This window comes from Natrix helvetica (genome assembly GCF_964273705.1).
Source record: "Natrix helvetica genome assembly, chromosome: 3".
NCBI classification, from domain to species: Eukaryota; Metazoa; Chordata; class Lepidosauria; order Squamata; family Natricidae; genus Natrix; species Natrix helvetica.
In genome coordinates, this window is record NC_138549.1 from 137,904,056 (window position 1) to 137,926,397 (window position 22,342).

Consider the following 22,342-nt stretch of genomic DNA (forward strand, 5'->3'; position numbering starts at 1 on the left):
GGGGTGGGGTGGGGGGCGTAAGGGGGAGAACCTGACTGCAGAAATGCAACTCGACTAGTGTCTTGTCTGGTGATTAAAAAGTAAAAAGGACTTTGGAGGGGGCCGGGGGGGGGGAGAGGGGAGAGCTTGCTCCCATTGAAAACAAAGTACAGCCCCTAAAGGGACAAGAGCTGCTTATCCGAGTCTACGTCCAGATGTCTTCCTGGAGATGGACTCCTGCCGGCAAAGTCAGCAGACCCAAGATCTTCCCGCAAAATGTTGGGTATAACCAGCGGCAGCAGCCAACGGAACTGGCCGCTTGAAGAAGTGGCAGGTTCAGAGTTGGCTAGTGGCCCACTAAGGTTTTTTCCCCCCAGCTCTTGGAGCCTAGGAAAGAAATCCCGGAGTCCGCTACTCCCGCTAGGGCGGCAGATTTTCTCCCTCGCCACGCCTGCGGGCTCACTTACCTCAGCGCTGCGGCCGCGGGCAGGTGGAGAGAGACCCCCTAGGGGCTGCTGTTGCTGCTGGACGCGCCCTTGCCCAGCCCGCCGGGGATCCGAACGCGCCTTGCTCCGTGCCCACTTTCCCGACGCGCCCCAGCCATTCACTTTCACACGGCCGCCGCAGCCTCATTCGGAACTCGCTCCGCTCTGCCTGGGTCCTAGCGCCATAAAAACGCCCGTCCGGGGAGCTGCGCGGACTCGGCCGGGCGCCAAACGGAAAGGCCCCCGACGGGGAGCTGGTCTGACTCCTGAGGAAAAAGCTTCTTCCCGCTGCTCGGCGGGGCTCCTTTTGCTTCGTTTCTGAGGCACGCGCTCAAATCCCGTCTCCTGAGGAGGATTAGTGGAAATGTGAGCCACGGCTCCGGAGCCTTCCAATTTCTGAGCGCGGGAGGAGGCTGGACCCCAGGAGAACCCCCCGCCCCCTGCCATCCCCAGCCGGCCAGCGGGCGGGTCTTTGGCATTGGCCTGATGTGAAGAGCAGTTCAAGTCTGCACCGGAGGAGAGTCCGAAGTTTGACTCCCCTCGGTCACGTCCGATTCAAGGGACCGCTTAGGATTCCAAGTGGCGCCTCACGAAACGCCGAACCCTCCAGTTATGAACTACGGGCTTTAATAAAACGGGAGTCCCGTCGAAGGACGCCGGTCTCGAGTAGCAGGGAATTTGGTTGGTTTAAAAAAAAAAGTGGCGATTAGGCGAAAAGAAAAGACTCGGCAGTAGAGACTTAAAATGGGAAGAAACGACTCGGCAAACCGACTAAATCAAATCGAGGGAGAAAAGCGCTTTTGGAAATGAGCCGAGTTCCAGCTGAATGGAGTTTCGACGTGGTCCGGTATTCTTACTCATAACTTCAGAACCGGTTTTCCGATGGGTAACAATCTTACAGTCTTGCGGTCAAAATGGTAGAGACACGTTTAGACACTGCAGCGAGCCCCGATATGATTTGCTACTCTGTAGCTTAGCTTAGCGTGCTGTTCGAATCAAACCAATGTTCGCTAGTATATTATGTGAAAAGCTTGTGGCATCCAAAAGAGCAAAACTGACTTCAGGAAATACACGAAACATTAAGCTGATATGTGGTCAACCAGGACCTGGATGACTGAGAATCTCCATAGACATTAACCCAGGAGTGTCCAAACTTGGGAACTTTAAGACTTGTGGACTTCAACTCCCAGAATTCCCCAGCCAGCATGGCTGGCTGGGGAATTCTGGGAGTTGAAGTCCACAAGTCTTAAAGTTCCCAAGTTTGGACACCCCTGCATTAACCTGATATATGTACCCATTCTTGGAGGAAAAGGGGGATTGGGGGGACAGTAAAGAAAGGAAATGCTGACCTCAGGAAAATCATCATCCCAGTCTTACATCAAAGAATGCAAAGAGCACTCTTTAAAAGCCAGTTCAAACACCACAATATATCTCACAATAGCAAATCATGTGATCCAATACCAGTAACAAAGCCGGCTACCGTTCCTTCATGTAATAATAAAGTATCGGCAAAACTGATAAAGAGAACACCCCTTTACCATTCCATAGAGGCTACTGGATGCTCTTTTGGTCTGGTGCGGGTTTTTCCAAAGAGGGTGCCAGCAGAGCTATTGCTTGATCCACCTGGTAGCACCAGGATGAGGGAAGGCTGACCTATTTGAAAATCTCAATCCCTCCCATGTCTGTGATAATACCAAGGCTACCAGATTATTACAAGAGAAGGACCAGGCCAGTGGTGACAGTCATCAAGTAGGTCTACAACATTGGGGCTTCTCTGGATTGTCAAATGGTATTGCTCTTGCATGGAGCCTCAAATATGGACCGCTTTTTGGTTAGTTTTTTTAGTTTGATTTATATATTAAGGTAAAAGTAAAGGTTCCCCTCACACATATGTGCTAGTTGTTCCTGAATCTAGGGGGGCATTGCTCATCTCTGTTTCAAAGCTGAAAAGCCAGTGCTGTCCAAAGACATCTCCATGGTCATGTGACCAGCATGACTAAATGCCAAAGGCGCACAGAATGCTGTTACCTTCCCAACAAAGGTGCTTCCTATTTTTCTACTTCCATTTTTACTTGCTTTCGAACTGCTAGGTTGGCAGAAGCTGGGACAAATAACGTGAGCTCACTCTGTTATGCAGTGCTAGAGATTCGAACCACCAAGCTGCCAACTTTTCTGATCAACAAGTTCAGCATCTTAGCTACTGAGCCTCCACGTCCCTATATATTAAATAGATTTATATGGCTGGCCAAGTCACTCACAGTGACTATTGTTGCATCAACTATACCAAAAGATGTTTAATATTAACTGAGCTGTCTCTCCTTTCATAGATTACATCTCCAAAATATTTTCTTCCACTAATTTCTTTTATGACAACTATAGAGAAAAATAGAAGGATAATGTTGAAATCTTGTGGAAATGATCCATAATACAAGTAACGGGAAAAAACAGCTGAGAATAAATAAATAGGTATTAGATGTGAAAACAGAAGAAACGGTTTATAAGGAAATCTTGACTAGAACAAAATAGATTGTGAGCCCTCTTGCTTTAGAGCAGACAGCCCTCAGCTCCCAATCACAAATATTCATAATATAATTTAATATTTCTGATTCCATCCAGCAGAGGGCAGAATTTTGAGATATGGACTATAATTATTAACCAGACTACAAAAGATAATTTAGGGTTCAGCATGTATCTTCTTACCAAACAGTAAATTGAACTAGGTGGGATTTCCTTCCTTTTCTCCCTGATATGAGAGGAGCTTTTATTAGTGCCGATGATAATATTATACACAGTAATTACGAATTTAAGCTTTATTTTCTATTGATTCCTGTTCCTACTTTCCTACATCTCACTTGTATGTTTTCTCCACCAACAATACACAACTGTAAAGTTACAATATGATTATACATTGTTTCACGCACAACTTTGGAATGCATTATTAAGCAATTGGGTTTGTAATCAAGCAGGGGAAAATATTACTTGTCAGGACATGCCAAAGCCAACTGGTTTCCTTTTTTTGATAACAAATCAATTTAGTTAACTAAGGAATGTGGTAGACATAATACTTTTCATCATAATAATCCTAATACTTTTCATCAGAGCATTTAATAGTCTCCCCCAAACCCTAGTAGGAATGGAGTGGGCTGTGCTATCAGTAGCTGGGAACAATTCCATCATCATGCAATTATCTTGGCAACATTATCAAAAGAGGTTTGCCAGCTTCTTCCTAGGGTTGAGAGAATGTGATTGGCCCAAAGTCATCCAGTGCATAATCTCCCAGTTTCTACCTAATGCCTTTAACCACTACATCACACTGGCTCGCACCACCTCCGAGACTAATACACTTCTCACCACATTCACTTCCATATATGATAATGTTGGACTTTAAGCTTTTGTAAACCTTTTCTGTTTTTATTGTAGAAGATATAAAAGTCTCCCATTCCAGCTCATTAATTGCTAATCCTTATGTGAATGCTGCATATATTTTTAGCTATCATGTTTTGACAGCTTGAGTGGACTACTAGTTCTAAGGGGGGGGGGGTATCCAATAGGCTTCCAAGATCAACCAAACATGCTTGAACCACTTCCTCCAGGTAGAATTTGCCCAGTCTGTGTTCGCATATAAGCAGTAAATGCTTACTACCTTCCCTATGAGATGTTAAGGAGATATAGGCCAGAGACAGTCCTTCTACAGTACCCAGTGCTATAGTAATACCTTATCCTTGCCACTGGTCTTTGATAAGGCAATCAAGACAGTACTTTTGAATGTGGCAGCTCTTTATGATTGGCTTGCCACATTTATTCATATTTGCATGGTTTTTATTGAATGGTTCATATAGTTGCTTCAACTAGGTGGTATAAGAATAAGTATTCTATTCTATAGAATAGAAAAGTCCAAACAAGTTGCCCCAGTATTTCTGGCCTTCCAGAAGAGCTTTTTTTATTGTTTCTTTTTTTCTCTGCACTTGTTTTTCTTTTTTCTTTTTTAGTTTAAAAATTATTCTTAGTCTGCATTAGTCTTTTATCTTTGCATTTTCTAATCCTAATCCTCCATTTTAAAACACTGCATTTTATCAATCTGTCATGCCCAGCAATAATTCCTTAAGCATTGTTGTATTGTTTACTCATTCTGCCTCATATTAAAATTCCTACCATATAAGTTCAATATGCACACAATTTAACTGGCGTAGTCAAAACTGTCTTACTTTTTAAAATAAGGGGTTACAATCCAGTTTAGGCCATGTTTAACAATATAGATGAACCCAGTGCCTTAGTAGGACAATGTGTTTCCCTTCATAGAAGAAAAGAGCACTGGAGTTAAATATTTTCCATTGATAGTGCTACTATCATAAATGTATAGAGAAAAAAAATCAGATAATATTTGAAATGAAGTAATGGTCAGCTTTCGCTGTTTTTAATTGGAATGACCTCAAAACAATTAGCAAGCAAAGTATTCATTGACCTAGATAGACAGTAATTGTAGTTCTCAAACATACAAAGGCCTGCAGCCACATAGGTCCTTGGTAGCAACAACTGATTGTCACTTAGCTACTGCCTGTCATTTATGGTGATGCAGCTCAGAACTGATTACTCTTTCAAATGTAAACCACACTGGGAAATCAGACATAAATCAGCAGCAGAAAGATGAAAGTCCTGAAAGTTGCATTGCCTGTGCTATAAGCTTCAAGGTAGCTGTTAAAATCCAGGGATAGCCAAGAATTCTATACAATTGTAGCATCTTTGAGATCAATACTATTTTTTTGGAAAAGAAGGGAAGGGAGGGGAAGAAGCAAGGAAGAAAAGGAAGGCTGTATAACCTGCAAAGATCAATAATCCAGGTTTCACAGTTGTGTTGAAATTATACAGACCACATTCCTAAATGCATATTTCTAATACTTTCCTTTAATATTCACCAGTTCAGCTGATCTCATTAGTATTCCGTTATGCAAGTTTCTGGCAGGCTAATCATGACAGATGTTGTTCTGCTGTTTATTCTCTGTGCAGAGCAATTTTGTTATCAAAATGTTATTTTAATTAATAGGAAAAGATCCTCAAAGGGGTGCATAAGGACTGTCCTTTCAAGACGATCAGCATAAGCAGTTACACTGCATGCCGGAAATGCAGGATAGGTGTCTTACAATAGTGATGTCAGCTGAATTTGCCATTTGTATATTCTTAATTTATCTATTTTTATGTGGTCTGCAGGGTCTGAAGGAGAAAATGTACATTGGGTGGCTCTTTCTTTGATCATCCCTGCTTGAATGCATGGAGAAAGTACTTCCATACAATCATTCAAAAAACCCTTTTTGCTGATGATTATTCACTCCTGGCACACAAAGACAGTGATCTATAGTTGGTAATGAAACAATTCTCAGATGCTGTTGTGCTCTTCAGCCTGACATTCTGAATGAGACTAAAGTACTTTACCATCCCATGCCAAATACCAAGCCTATAGAATGAAAATTCACCGATGACACCCAGCTGACAAATTTGACAAGTTCATATACTTGGGAAATGAGGAGTCTTTGGACCAAAAAGTCGACTTGAGAATCAGCAAGTCCAGCCAGGTCCTGAGGCAGCTGAGTACTAGAGTGCTGGGTCAATACAACATCCATATCTTCAGAAAACTGAAAATCTTCAGAGCTATGGTTATCCTTCTCTCCTAAATGGAAGTGAGTCCTGAACTTTGCACCAAAGATACATCAAACAACTGGAGAAATTTCAAGCAAGATTATGTCTCCAACCTGGAGGTCTCAGAGTGGGTAGAGTCCACCAGCATTGAGTCCCTGGTTATCAGGGTCAAGATAAGGTGAGTGGGATGCATCATCAGAATAGATGACCACCATATGCCTTGTCAGTTGATGGAATCTGGTGACCTTGAGATCAACCACACAATTGTTACAAGGATGATGTGAAAGAAACCCTATGCCACTGTGATAGCTAACCAAGGAACCTAAAAGCTGTGACTGCTGACACAACTTGTTGGCAAACCCTGTGAAGCAGCGGTGGTATTCAGCAGATTCTGACCAGTTCTGGGGAACCGGTAGCAGAAATTTTGAGTAGTTTGGAGAACTGGTAAATATCACCTCTGACTGGCCCTGCCTCCATCTATTCTCTGCTTCCTGAGTCCCGGCTGATTGGGAGGGAATGGGGATTTTGCAGTAACCTTCCCCTGAATTAGGGAGGGAATGGGAATTTTACAGTATCCTTCCCTGGCCATGGCCACCAAGCCATGCCCACCAAGTAACACCACGTCCACCAAGTAATGCCCCAGAACCAGTAGTAAAATTTTTTAAATCCCACTGCTGTGAAGCCTCTGCCACCTTTGAAGAAGGCACCACTAAAAACTATTAGAAAAAGTGAGTGGCATTGCAGAATAACACTCAGAGGCTTTTGGTTCCTTTATGCTAGGCTCTGCATTTCCAGATTGGAACTTAGAAAACTGTTTATGTCATGTTGCATTATGGTTTTTAATAATTTAAAGGATCTGTTTAATTGAGATAAGATTTATACAATACAATAGTAGAGTTGGAAGGGACCTTGGAGGTCTTCTAGTCCAACCCCCTGCCTAGGCAGGAAACCCTATACCGTTTCAGACAAATAGCTATCCAACATCTTCTTAAAGACTTCCAGTGTTGGGGCATTCACAACTTCTGGAGGCAAGCTGTTCCACTGATTAATTGTTCTCACTGTCAGGAAATTTCTCCTCATTTCTAAGTTGCTTCTCTCCTTGATTAGTTTCCACCCATTGCTTCTTGTTCTACCCTCAGGTGCTTTGGAGAATAGTTTGACTCCCTCTTCTTTGTGGCAACCTCTGAGATATTGGAATAATGCTATCATGTCTCCCCTAGTCCTTCTTTCTCTTAAGCTAAACATACCCAGTTCCTGCAACCGTTCTTCATATGTTTTAGTCTCCAGTCCCCTAATCATCTTTGTTGCTCTTCTCTGCACTCTTTCTAGAGTCTCCACATCTTTTTTGCATCGTGACGACCAGAACTGAATGCAGTATTCCAAGTGTGGCCTTACCAAGGCATTATAAAGTGGTATTAACACTTCACGTGATCTTGATTCTATCCCTCTGTTGATGCAGCCTAGAACTGTGTTGGCTTTTTTGGCAGCTGCTGCACACTGCTGGCTCATATTTAAATGGTTGTCCACTAGGACTCCAAGATCCCTTTCACAGTTACTACTACTGAGTAAGGTATCACCTATACTGTACCTGTGCATTCCGTTTTTGTTGCCTAAATGTAGAACCTTACTCTTTTCACCATTGAATTTCATTTTATTAGATAGTGCCCAATGTTCAAGTTTGTCAAGATCCTTCTGTATCTTAAGCCTATCTTCTGGAGTGTTGGCTATTCCTGCCAGTTTGGTATCATCTGCAAATTTGATGAGTTCCCCATTTATTCCCTCATCCAAATCATTGATGAAGATGTTGAAGAGTACTGGGCCTAAAACAGAGCCTTGGGGTACTCCACTGCATACTTCCCTCCATGTAGATGCAGTTCCATTGAGAACTACACGTTGAGTGCGGTTGGTCAGCCAGTTACCAATCCATCTGGTGGTGATGCTGTCTAACCCACATTCTTCTACTTTATCTAGTAGTAGGTTATGGTCTACCTTATCAAAAGCCTTACTGAAATCCAAGTAAACTATATCAACGGCATTCCTCTGGTCCACTAATTTTGTCACATTATCAAAGAATGCAATAAGATTAGTCTGGCATGATCTGTTTTTGACAAATCCATGTTGGCTTTTGGCTATTACTTTGTTTGCTTCTAGGTGTTCGCAAATTCGTTGCTTGATTATTTTTTCCAGAATCTTTCCTGGTATTGAGGTTAGGCTGATAGGTCTGTAGTTTCCTGGATCTAATTTTTTCCCTTTTTTGAAGATGGGAACCACATCAGCTCTTTTCCAGTCCTCTGGTAGTTCCCCGGTGTTCCAGGATCTCTGAAAGATATAATTCAGTGGTTCTGAGATCTCGTCTGCTAGTTCCTTCAGAACTCTGGGGTGTAATCCATCCGGTCCTGGTGATTTGAACTCGTCTAGGGTAGACAGGTGCTCACTTACCATTTTCTTCCCTATTTCAATTTGTGTTCCTAATTTTGTGGTGCTGCTTTTGATAGGTTGGACTGTTTTATCCCTTTGTGTAAAGACAGATGCAAAACATGAGTTAAATAGTTCTGCTTTCTCCCTGTTGCTTGTCACCTTCTTGCCACTTTCTCCTAGCAATGGACCAATTGTTCCCTTAACTTTTTTCTTGTTTTTAACATGTTGGAAGAAGCTTTTTTTGTTAATTTTTACTTTTGTGGCAAGCCTTTCTTCATTGTGAGCCTTAGCTTTCCTCACTTCATCTTTACAGGCTCGGGCTATTTGCTGATATTCTGCCTTAGTTATGTTCCCCTCCTTCCACTTTTTATACTTACTTTTTTTGTCTTTCAGTTTGTCAGATAGTTGTTTATGCAGCCATGCTGGTTTCTTTTGGGAGCTGTTGTTTTTCTTCTTCATTGGTATTGTGTTAGACTGGGCTTTTCTAATCTCATTTTTCAAAATTTCCCAAGCTTCTTGAGTTGTTTTCCCCTCGAGGATTCTCATCCATGGAATTTTTCCCAAGCTCTCTCTAAGTTTATTGAAATTAGCTTTCTTAAAGTCCAAGACTCTAGTTTGACTTTGTTTTACTACTTGTGTTTGGATAATGTTGAATTCCAATATTGCATGGTCACTTGCCCCCAGGGTTCCTATGGCTTCAACACCTTCTATCATTTCCTCTCTGTTAGTGAGAATTAAGTCCAGTATGGCTGACCCCCTTGTTTCCTTCTCTACTTTTTGGAAAACAAAGTTGTCTGCTAGGTTTGTTAGGAACCTGTTGGATCTTCCACTTGGTGCAGAGTTTGTTTCCCAGTTGATGTCAGGGTAGTTAAAATCTCCCATTACTATTGTGGTGTGCTTCCTACATACCTTAGTTAGCTGACTAGCAAAAAGTTCATCTTCTTCCTCTGCTTGGTTGGGTGGCCTGTAGTATAGACCTATGGCAATGTCATTTCCCCCACAACCTTTAATATTGACCCAAATGCATTCAAGATAGTTCTCATTATTGTTGTGCTCTATTTCTGTAGAGACGTAGTTATTTCTTATATATAGTGCAACTCCACCTCCTCTTTTATTTGGTCTATTTCTTTTAAATAATTTAAATCCTTCTAGCTGTATGTTCCATTTGTCAGTTTCATCCCACCAAGTTTCTGTAATGGCAATAATATCATATCTGCCCTCTTTTACTTGAATTTCTAATTCTCCCTGTTTATTCCTCATACTCTGTGCATTGGTATATAGACATTTGAGTCCATTTTGATTGACCTTGTGTTTACTGTCTACATAACCTGTATTATTCCTGACTGCCCCTATTTTCTTGCCACTTGTGTGATTCATGCACATGGTATGACAATCACTATTACATGCTTGGTTTTGCTTGACAGCAGGAGTGATAATCTTACCCACACACACATCTATGTTACATGCATTTATAACCCTATGAATTTTAGTTTGCTGGGGACAGAGATGTTCTGTATCTATTAATTCTCTGTCCCCGCTCTTCAGTTTAAATGTTTATCAAGAAAATCTGTGAATTTAATGCCAAGTAACTCAGTTCCTTTCTTGGATGGGTGCAACCCATCTCTTTTGTACAGTTTTTCATTGGACCAGCTACAGGCTTCATGACTAATAAAACCAAAGCCTTCCCTTTTACACCACTCCTTTAGCCAAACATTAAACTCTGCTACACGCTGGCCCTTCCCTTTTTGTTCCTTATATACAGGTAAAACCTCTGAAAAGATAAGCCTACAACCTATACTATTAAGTTCATACCCCAAGTTCTGGAAATCATTCTGCACAGAAAGTACATCTTTCTGGGATAGATCATTAGTGCCAAGATGTATAATAGCATCAACGTCACAGTCCTTACTTGCATTCTTGAATATCTTAAGAATACGCCTCTTGTCTCTGCTGGCAGTAGCACCTGGCAGACACCTGACCTCTTTTAAAACCTCCGTATCCTCTCCTAAATTAACATCTCTTACGATTGAATCACCAACCAGAAGGTGACTTCTCTTTTTACATACCTTGATCTTCTTCTGCGACTGATGTGTGATACCTGGTTCCCCTTTTCGCCTTTCCGAAGAAAGTTCTTCGTTTTGGACCACGATCCCCTGCTTATTTGAGTCATCATTATCACAACTGCCTTGACCTATCTCTTTAGTGTCCCCATTAAGGTCAGCAAGGGCACTATATCTGTTTTGCTGGGTCACAGCAAAAGCTTTGGGTTTATGGTTCATAGCTCTCAACCTGCCAGATCCCACAGTTGTCCAGACAGCTCTTCTCCTGCAAGATCTTTGTGGTAGAGGGGGCTGATAGTGTGGCTTCACCATAGAGTGGAATGGCTGACGTAGACACCTAGTTTCTGCTTGGAGAGCACAGATTACAGATTCTAGATAGGTAATCTGCCTATGTAGACTCGTAATTTGTTTACAAAGGGGACAGTATCCAAATTTGAAAAGAGTACTGCGAAAGACAGGTGCAAAACAGCTATTACATTGAACTAAGCCAGTCATTTTGAAATAAATAAAATCACAATCTCAAACACACTAATCCAGAATGTATTATTGCTATTTTGGTTTATAGATATATGATTCGCGCGCCGTTAGGCGCGGGCCCCCACCTCAGTGTCTTTGTCTTGTGACTCACCCCCTCCTTCTCTCCAGCAGCTCCAATCCTAGCTTCAAGAAGGTTCAAATGATACGGAGTTTAAGGGCCCCCACCTCAGTGTCTTTGTCTTGTGACTCACCCCCTCCTTCTCTCCAGCAGCTCCAATCCTAGCTTCAGGAAGGTTCAAATGATACGGAGTTTAAGGGCCCCCACCTCAGTGTCTTTGTCTTGTGACTCACCCCCTCCTTCTCTCCAGCAGCTCCAATCCTAGCTTCAGGAAGGTTCAAATGATATGGAGTTTAAGGGCCCCCACCTCAGTGTCTTTGTCTTGTGACTCACCCCCTCCTTCTCTCCAGCAGCTCCAATCCTAGCTTCAGGAAGGTTCAAATGATATGGAGTTTAAGGGCCCCCACCTCAGTGTCTTTGTCTTGTGACTCACCCCCTCCTTCTCTCCAGCAGCTCCAATCCTAGCTTCAGGAAGGTTCAAATGATACGGAGTTTAAGGGCCCCCACCTCAGTGTCTTTGTCTTGTGACTCACCCCCTCCTTCTCTCCAGCAGCTCCAATCCTAGCTTCAGGAAGGTTCAAATGATATGGAGTTTAAGGGCCCCCACCTCAGTGTCTTTGTCTTGTGACTCACCCCCTCCTTCTCTCCAGCAGCTCCAATCCTAGCTTCAGGAAGGTTCAAATGATATGGAGTTTAAGGGCCCCCACCTCAGTGTCTTTGTCTTGTGACTCACCCCCTCCTTCTCTCCAGCAGCTCCAATCCTAGCTTCAGGAAGGTTCAAATGATATGGAGTTTAAGGGCCCCCACCTCAGTGTCTTTGTCTTGTGACTCACCCCCTCCTTCTCTCCAGCAGCTCCAATCCTAGCTTCAGGAAGGTTCAAATGATACGGAGTTTAAGGGCCCCCACCTCAGTGTCTTTGTCTTGTGACTCACCCCCTCCTTCTCTCCAGCAGCTCCAATCCTAGCTTCAGGAAGGTTCAAATGATACGGAGTTTAAGGGCCCCCACCTCAGTGTCTTTGTCTTGTGACTCATCCCCTCCTTCTCTCCAGCAGCTCCAATCCTAGCTTCAGGAAGGTTCAAATGATATGGAGTTTAAGGGCCCCCACCTCAGTGTCTTTGTCTTGTGACTTACCCCCTCCTTCTCTCCAGCAGCTCCAATCCTAGCTTCAGGAAGGTTCAAATGATACAGAGTTTAAGGGCCCCCACCTCAGTGTCTTTGTCTTGTGACTCACCCCCTCCTTCTCTCCAGCAGCTCCAATCCTAGCTTCAGGAAGGTTCCTGATAATTCTCCTGATAATTGATAATTCTTATTGATTATTAGACTTTCTTTTTAGGTGTTTTGCAAATGTCACCATTCTTAACAGGATGGAACCTGTTTTTCCCTGCATAGTGTGGCTCTTGGTTTTCCCTGCATCGGGCATGACATGAAAAAAAATTGCTTACAAAACCCATTTTTTTCTCCTTAAGTATTCATTTCTACACTAGACACGCAACTGAAATGGAATCTATGATAACAGAGTTTACAAGATTGTCTGGGGACATAATCTCATTCTCGAGATGATATCCCTTTTGCAATCTGAAGAAGGTTCAATAAACAACACAGCATTAACCTGCCTAAACACAAATACACACATTTTGCATTTTATCTCCCCAATTAATCAGCCATAAATTAATAAATGTATATACTCTTCTTTTCTTATGTCAATATTGCCTATGTACAAAACAGTGTTGTTGATATCCGTTCAATAAAATAGTTCTCAAGCAATTCCTTAAGCAACATACATGTCAAAGCCCAATTTAGAAGCTGCAATCTTAATAGAACAAGTCTTTACAGGGATTAATACCTAATTTATATGCTAATTTATCCAGGGTCCAGGGTCTTAAAATATTTCTGATTACTTGTAGAAAGGCATAGATAGATAACCATTTAGTTTAAACCATACATTAATTTTAATTCCTAGAACTACATGAAGCTGTGGCCAAAAAAATAAAATAAAAATTAAATGCCACAAAAGAAATAGCTGGAATCTGAAGCTAGCCAGCAGAGAATTAGAGGTTATAACAATATAGTAAAATTGTTCTATTATATGATGATGAATTATTTGCTTTGTGTTCCTTTAACTGTTGATGGAGAACAGAACAGGGTCTGAAGAAAATACAGAACATAGGTGGATACAGAGTTCTGTATGCTACTCCTGATGTTATTGTGCTACAACTGCCAACATTTCACCATTGGCTACCTTTGGGGGTGTGTGTGCTAGGTTAGCAACATATATAGTGCTGTAGATTGTCAGCTTATGATAGAAAGCCTATGTAAATGCTCTTTGTCCTCAAAGTAATCTTGGTTAGTTTTCAGTACAGACTTTTTTGACACATAAATATTCCTAGATTTAAGAACAGTTGCTTATAGATTTTAAGCCAGAACTATTTCTGTTAGGTATAGTATCAGAAAAATATGATAAAGAGAATGTATATTTGATATTATATATTTTAACAGCGGCAAGAATTATATTTGCACAACAATGGAAAAGCAAGGAAACACCTATGGAAGAAGATATAATTTTAAAAATATTGGACTGTGCCGAAATGGGCAGATTTTCCCTGAAGATAAAAGAAAAAGAAGACACAGAATACTTTTGAACTTGGGGCTTATTTTATCAATGGTTGAACAACAGAGGTAGACATTAGGAACTTATGATGTAAACAAATTGTAAGACTGTTCTTTAAGCACATATTGTATGTAAAAGAGAAAATCAATGCAAAATAAAAAAGAACTGATGCTTAGAAATCTGATTTAGTGTAACTTTAATGTAATTTTATTTTTTTTAAAAACAGATTCTAGAATAGATTCTACTCCACAAAGCTTAGTCCATCATTTTTCTGGGGTGGGTGGGGGATAAGTTTTTGGGGACAACTATGCATAATGAACATGGATGTTAAAGATGGTGGATGCATGTCACTTGGCTTAAAAGATCCATTTTATGTGCCCTTCTGTCCAGGCTGGTGAGTGAGAAAAATGGTTTTCAAGGTTATGCCTTTTTCCTCCTCAAGGCAACCTGTTGAGATCCCTGGTCATGCAGCATGAATTAAGCTTTTTCAGGAAGACATCAGGAGGTTGTGCAGGTAGCATTGGAAATTGCATGAAGGGTTGTGTGTCAAATATATAGTGGACTGGACTGAATTAGGAATGACTGAGGGACTAATAAGGTATGAAGCATTACCACAGCTTTACACAGCAAATGCCATCCAGAAGTATTTTCAATAGGATTTCCAACTAGCATATATGGACAAAGGGTGATAGCATCAAGGTGAAGAAACCTTGGATGTCTGTGTGCTATTAGTCAATTGCCTCTAATTGTTGTGATTTTAAGGGCTTTCATTCCATCAAGATGACGGCTTCTCTATATTTATCTCTTCATATGTTTACTGTGCTATTTGGTTCTGTATTGTCTATGTTATTGCTACTGATTATGCTTTGAATAAATACTTTAAATATTTATTTGATCATCCACCACAAAAACCTAAGGTACTTTGCAGTTTAAATATATAACAGGCAATATTTAAAAAGCAGGTAGGACCAGGCAACAAATTAAGTGGGAACGCTACGGTTAATTTTAACATTTGGAGAAGTAGGCTGTGGAAAATAGCCCAGACAAGTAGAATATCCAAGACACCTTAATTATGGTAAAGATTAAAAGAACAAAAGAAATCCAAGAGTATGTTAATGGCACGTAACTGCAATAACATTTCCAAAATGTTTCATGTCAACTCAGGAAATTTTTAAACAAATTTGATTTGGGGAAAGTTGGGTTTATTCCAGGACACGCACCACAGTGCTTGAAAACTATGGGTAGCATAGCATAGTACAGTTCATCTCTTTTATGGGGACATCTGTGTTGCAAAGAAAGCAAATTACATTGAAACACGCTGTATTAGTTACAACTTTTCAATAGTCTTTGATATCCACAGCAAATGTTTTACACAATGCAGTCATGTTACAGTACGCCAGCAGTAAGGGATTCTGTTTACACCTCTCCTTTTTATGGATAACTAGGTATTTGGTGCAGCATTTTTTAAAGGTTAACCATGATAGTTTCAATTAAAAGTTTAATTGAGTGATGAAGGACAGCATTATGTATGTTTGCCTTGTTTTTGTTTTTAAACTAGACGGTACTGGATGCTCTTTTACAAAGGCTTGGCTGGTTTATATGGAATTATGGGTTTTTTGTTTGTTTGCTTGTTTTACTTTTTTAAAAAAACTGTTTTTGGTACGCTTCTTTTGTAACCCTACAAGGAACTGGGACATCCTGGAAGGGTTTCTGTCTTTCTAGAATGTTAACATATAAGGATTTTTTTTTAAAAAAAAACAGAAATAAAATGGGATGCAGTCTCTACATGTGGATAAAACCAGATACCATTAAGGTAAAGGCAAAAGTTCACCTCACACATATGTACTAGTTGTTCCTGACTCTAGGGGGCAGTGCTAATCTCTGTTTCTAAGCCGAAAAACCAGCGCTGTTTGAAGACATCTCTATGGTCATGTGGCCGGCCTGACTAAATGCCGAAGGTGCATGGAACATTGTTACCTTCCCACCAAAGGTGTTTCCTATTTTTCTACTTGCATTTTTACATACTTTTGAATTGCTAGGTTGGCAGAAGCTGGGACAAGTAATGGTAGCTCACTTCCATTACATGGTGCTAGGGATTCGAACTGCCAAACTGTCGACCTTTCTGATTGACAAAGTCAGCATTTTAACCACTGAACCACCACATCCCTTCAGATACCATTAGGCAGAATGAAATATTTTTGGGGTTTGAGGTAATGTTAGTTTATCGTTATTGTTGAATTTTCACTATGAGGGAAACATGCACATGTTTGTGAGTTTTCTTTTTCATGTATCAAAGTAGATGTTGACATAATGAGTCATTATGAAAGCTTGGATAATATTCAGCTTGCTATTTGCATGGGAAATCACCGGAAAATACCAGGTCTGTAGGGCAGATTGGGAAGTAAAAACACATCCAGGAAGAATCCATACATTCATATGGCAGCAGAAAAGATGATGTTACTAAGATCAAGCTGAGCTTGAAGGAGATTATTTTACTATAAATTGCTCGGCCTCAGGATATAAAAAATCTTGGGCAGGACCTAAATTGTCTTCCTGATTTCATGGCTTGAAAATTGCAGTATTATCACTGGAAGTGCTGCCAAAATCAAATCAAATCAAATCAAATCTGAATGCCAATATTAATATTGTCAATATTGTTGCTTTTAATTCCCATTATCTAATTTTGCTAAGTGTTCAATTTGTTTGTTCAAAATTAGCCTCCTAAACCCTTAGTCAACTTGGCCAGTTTACATAAAACATTTCTTTTTCTTTGACCAGACCTTGAAACAATCTGACTAGAACCACTCTACTTATTTAATTAAGTAGAGACAGATTTCTCTTTCCCTCTGTTGGTTGGACAAGTGGTATGGCTAGTTGCAGTGGTGGGATTCAGCCGGTTCACAACAGTTCAGTTGAACCGGTTGCGTAGTTTGGCGAACCGGTTGAGCCCACCACTGACTCACCCCTCCCCACCATGCCCACCGGAGCTGCCATTCAGGGTGGGGAGACAACAAGGGGATAACTGGGAGTCATGCTGAGCAGCTGGGAGGCAGCAAATGGACCAGTCATGCTGATCAGCTAGGACACCCCCCCCCCAGTCCATTTTTTGCCTGGACAACCTCCTGCAAAATCCTGCAGCAACCACAATTCTCTCACTAAACTGCTTTCCAGCTCCATTCTCTGGCATGCAGGGCAACAAAAGAAGACCATGTGACTTCCAGTTTTTTAAAAAATTAAGTCAGACCTTCAAACTTCATGAGATCCCCCCCCCACGCGAGAAGTTGGAAGGTCTTACTGAACTTTTTAAAACTGGTAGTCACATGGTCTTTTTTTTTGTTGTTGCCTTGCATGCAGGAGAATGGAGCTGGAAATCAGGTTAGTGAGAGAATTGTGGTTGCTCTGGGATGGATTGGAAGTGAGGGTTTTGCATTATCATTGCTCTGGGATGGGGAGGAAGTGAGGATTTTGCATTATGATTGCTCTGGGATGGGGAGGAAGTGAGGATTTTGCATTATGATTTCTCTGGGATGGATTGGAGGTGAGGATTTTGCATGATCACTGCTCTGGGATGGGGAGGAAGTAAGGATTTTGAATTATGATTGCTCATAAGTAAGTAAGGACCAGTAAAAGAGGAATGGAAAAAACCTTATTTGTATACCAGCGTTTTTCAGTGTTAGTAAGTTTAAGATGGGTGAATTTCATGCTGCCTTGAGAATTCTGGGAATTGAAGTCCATTCACCTTAAAGTTGCCAAAGTTGAGAAGCATGGTTCTACACTAGAGTTTAGGATTTTCCATTCCTGTTTTATTTAGAGTTTGGTGCAATTAAATAAACCAGTTGTGGTCTCCTTAACAAATAGTGATTAAAGCGATATGAACCATTACTGGACCTTTTGTGAGAAACTGAAATTAAAAATTGATCTGGGCTTTGATGATTAGATATGGGATTATGGAAATAATGTAGACAAATGTTAATCTTATAGTAAGAGGGTTTTTTAAAATATTTTTTACTTATATTTTTTACTTATATCCATACCAAAGAATGTTAGAAGTTATTCTTTTTCAGTTTTCCTTCTTTTCCTTTTTCCTTCTTACACTTTCACTCTTTTTCTTTCCTGAGCCTTTTCTTTTTTCAAATCTATTTTTCATTTGTTTATCCCTTTATCCCTTAGCTTTGTATTTTTTTGATGTCTGAAGGATCAAATAATCAGCCATTAAAATTCTACATTCCATATTTACAAAAATCATATCAAAATTTAGAAGGAAATCCACTAGGAGCCTTCTCATATAAGGCAGGCTCTGAATCCCTCTAACCAAAAAGTGTTTATCGATAGAAGAGAATATTTGTAGCTCATGGTTGAACTGTGAGGTCGTTCTCTGAGCTTGATGGTTTTCTTGCAAATGTTTCACCAAACTGGATAACTTTATCGGTACTAAAAGGGATTGGAGTTTGCTCTTATTTTCATATACTTGTGGCTTACCCTGTCAGTGTTGATCAGTTGCTTCACAAACAGTGTTTTGATTGGTGCCAGGTCTCTGCAACCTCAGGTAGAGAATGGCAATTCTGCATCCCTTTCTCAAATGTTCTTTAAAATACAGAGATTCCCAGCATTCCTTTAGGAACCTCCAACATGCAGACTGTGGTTACTCATCCTAAAATGAACCCCCTTTATCTGGAGCTTCAAAATGTGCTATTTGTGGGAAGATGTGTAGCTAAAAGTCAGTCTACATTTAGTGTACGTCTGACTTTGGGGGATATTTCTTCATAACCAAACAAAAGTGTATTTTCTGTGCACTTCACATCCCTTGCTCGCTGGATCTGGATGTCACAAAGCAAAGCCCACATTTTGTAATTAACCTCCATGCACCGTTTGGCTGGCAGAGTGCTACAGGAGACTGAGTGCTGTCACGTCCCCTGGCCACGCCCACCCAGCCACGCCCACCCACCCAGTCATTAGGACAGAGAACTGGTTGTTAAATTATTTGAATCCCACCAATGGCTAGTTGTGGCAAAACATCACTGAAAACAGAGAAGTGATTGAGAAGGTGAAAAAAGATTCCGTAAATCTGCCATAAAAGAAGATTACTGATATCATCCTAGGAAAGAAAGAGCTATTTTCTTTGTTGGTATTCCAACCCCTACCCCCTCCATTCTAGGGTTGTTTAATAAATATGCTGTCAAACCTCAAGCAAGAATGGGGATAGAAGCAACCATATAAAGAGGGACTGGACTTAAAAGAAACTTACAAGTAAGACCGTGCTCAGATTGTTATATTAGTTTTGTATAAACGTTTTCAATGCTGTTCTTTCAGTCTATAGAAGCAGACTGTAAAAGCAGCAGGAAAGAGAATATATGAAGGAGGAACTATATATCTCTATAGTTCAGGTAAGGACAATGTATTCTGGAACTTCCTTTTTGTTAATGTTGAAACTCCTTTTTTGGTTAACAATTCATATCTATATTTTAGTTTGTTTTAGTTACAATTGTTACAAGAATATAATAATCTAGTTATATGGAAATACAACATTTCCATTCCTTCAAGGAAGACTTGAAATCAACTAACTAAAAAAAGGTGTTTGTTTTTTGCTTTTCCTATTTACAAATGTCCCACCCTGGAGCTGAGAAAAACAAATTATAATTAGTAATTGAAAGTCTTCCATGATATTTTTTTATTTTTCAGAAAAAATATTTTTGCCTAAAATTACCAGGAAATTTAAGCCTTATAAATGTATTTCAAAAATCTGAATACTCTTGTTACATACTTGTTCTAACTACAGTGGTTTCCACCAAGGTCCTCTGTTCCGGCGGGAACAGAGGTTTAATACTATTGGTCGAAGGGTCTGACAGCTCTCTATAAAAGGGCTGCTGTCAGACTCAACCTCCGCTGGATTGTTCTCACTTGTTGTACTTAATAAAGAGCTGTTGTTACTGTTAAGCCTCTGTGTGCCTATCCATTACCCAATCTAACAACTCTTCTCTCTTTTTTTCTCAAAATGAGGAGAGAAAATGATAACCAAGAATCAACCAGATGGCCTTGCTATTTGTTCCATCAAAGTAAAAGCAGGTCAAGCCATCAGTCCAAAAACATTTCTTCCAGATAATTTTGCAGTCTAGTTAGACTTACATATTTCTGAGCTTTTATGAGGATTTGAGATGAACTGTACAACAAAAGGCAATGGATCTTCCCATATTAAGTAAACATTTCTGCCTGAAGATGTAGGGGGGATTTTTGCCTGAGCAATCGGACTGAGCATCAAAAGTGTGACCCAATAGATGGCTTTCATTGTATTGTTGAGGTACATGAAAAGCAAATATTGCTGCCTCCTTTCAATCTATTGGAAAGTAGCTGTAAAAGAGACATTGGATATCCCTTTCTCACTGTTCCTGTTTTCATTCTTTGAAAAGTCAATATTGTATAAACCAGGGGTGGGCTGCTACCGGCATTACTGGTGGTTCAGGTGCAAATTTTTTTGCAAACAGCTCACAGCCTTCTAGTGGGCCACACAGCCCAGAGGTTGGAGATCCCTGATCTACAGGGAAAAATGAAAATAGGGCTCTAGTGAAACTGCTTATTTTAGCTTCTTCTACTCTCTGTATTATTGCTGCATTGAAACATAATCTGGTTTCCTCACTCCTGCTCCTCTGGACAATGCTTCTGTTTCATCCTCATAGATACAGATATTATAGTTTCCAGAATTTCATCGATGCCCTGACTGAATATGCCGAATATGTTCTGCTGAAACATATGACATTGAGTGACATTGTGCCCAACTTCCAGCCCAACTTAAATCACTTCTGAGAAACAATGGGCAGAAGTGCTATGAATACTATCTTTAGCTGTTAAAGTTATAGTAAGGCAGAAAATGAAATAATAAATGAGTAAATGAATACATTTAAAAACAGTCAGCTAGACAAATAAACATGCTCAGAATGAAACATAGCCGCAAGAACTCTACAATTATGGCATTATTGTTGCATTCTGCCTCTCTGTTCTTTTCATTCTTCAATTCATTCATTCATTCATTCAGTTTGTACCTCATGCTTTTAGTCTGGTGTGTGTTAAAATGACTAATGTAACGTAGTAAATAAAAACAGAATTATTAAGGATTTAAATCGTACATTAATGCCAAAAACCTTTAGTTAAACTCTTCTATACCCTATCACCGGGTTATTACAGTCTAGAAATAAAATACTTTTACTTTTTTAATCACCATAGTAAGGCGGCACCAGTTTCTGGGATCTCTATTTCTCACACTCAGGGAAGGCAATCTTGGAAATTGTGCAGTGGGAGCAAGTCAGACCAAGAGAATGAAGAATAAGAAGATTTCCAGAAGGGGAGATTGGAGTCATTGTCCTACAGCAGGGGTGTCCAAACTTGGGAACTTTAAGACTTGTGGACTTCAACTCCCAGAATCCCCCAGCCAGCCATGCTGGCTGGGGAATTCTGGGAGTTGAAGTCCACAAGTCTTAAAGTTCCCAAGTTTGGACACCCCTGTCCTACAGGCTTAACTATGCTGCTGCAGGATGGAGCTCAATCCTGTACATGCAGTAATTTGTGAGCCCCTTCTTTTTACTTCCTTCTCCATATTCACTCCAGTGTTTTAGAGAAATCTCCAGAAATATCAAATTGAGTTCTGGAAGGAATTGGGAAATTAGCAGACGTATTTGATTCACGAGTCAAAATATTTTATGTTGCTGCAGCTTTATGGAAGTTCATAAAAAATCATCCATGTCCTTTTTCCATGTTCAGAAGTTAATCTATTTATAATACTGGACTAAAAAGCACATACTACTTCTTGATCCTTTTGGGAGCAAAACCAAAGCTAGGGATAAAATGCTGTATATGTACTCTGGGCACTAAATTAAAACAAGTGATGACCTTGCTGACAATACTGTCTGTAATGAACTAGAGCAAAGGAAATCAGCAAGTAAACATCTAGGTTCACACATTATATTAAACCTTAATGTAGTTTCTTAGGGTTTGTCATAGTTTGTGTAATCTCATAGTGACTTAAAAGAGACTGCAAGTTCTCTTGACTTGAAGATTTATTACTTAAACTGTACAAAGCAAACTAGCAGATAGATGGATGGATGGATGGATAGATGATGGATGGAAGGAGGGAGGAAGGGAAGGAGGGAGAGAGAGAGAAAGAGAAAGAAAGAAAGAGAGAGAGAGAGGTAGCATATCCTGTAATCATAGATTAGTGTCTTCTTTTTATGTCACTGAATAAATAATTTATCACTCCTATGTTCTCTTTTTCACTGGCTTTTCCTTTATCTGACTCCTTCTGTCTGAGGGCTGTACGCAAGTTTAAGCAACGCATTAACTTTCCCTCTTTATACTTTTCACATACCTTTGCCATATTGGAAGTTTTTCTTCTGATAATCTTTTAAACTCTGTCCCGAATGCAGCAGATTTCTTGGATGTTTTGTCTTCAAATAGTTTGATTCATGCTACTTGTCACTAACCACATGCCAGCTGTAACCAATTCCTGTTCTTATATATGGTAGCAGTCAAGGTTGACTGATTCTTACACATACCACAGTTCTCATAGATGCCCACTA

General features: G+C 40.3%; 1 protein-coding gene across 3 annotated transcripts in view; it reads right to left on the reverse strand.

Annotated features, from left to right (window-relative positions):
* NGF (nerve growth factor) overlaps positions 1-22,342 on the reverse strand; it is a 152,924-nt gene that overhangs the window by 57,307 nt on the left and 73,275 nt on the right. For 2 of the 3 annotated variants that reach the window (XM_081949400.1, XM_081949398.1), the window contains exon 1: positions 447-824. The exons of the other annotated variant lie outside the window; for it this stretch is intronic. The gene's annotated coding sequence lies outside the window, so the exon portion shown is untranslated. Of the gene's footprint in view, positions 1-446; positions 825-22,342 lie in introns of those variants that run through there. 3 annotated transcript variants of the gene reach the window in all.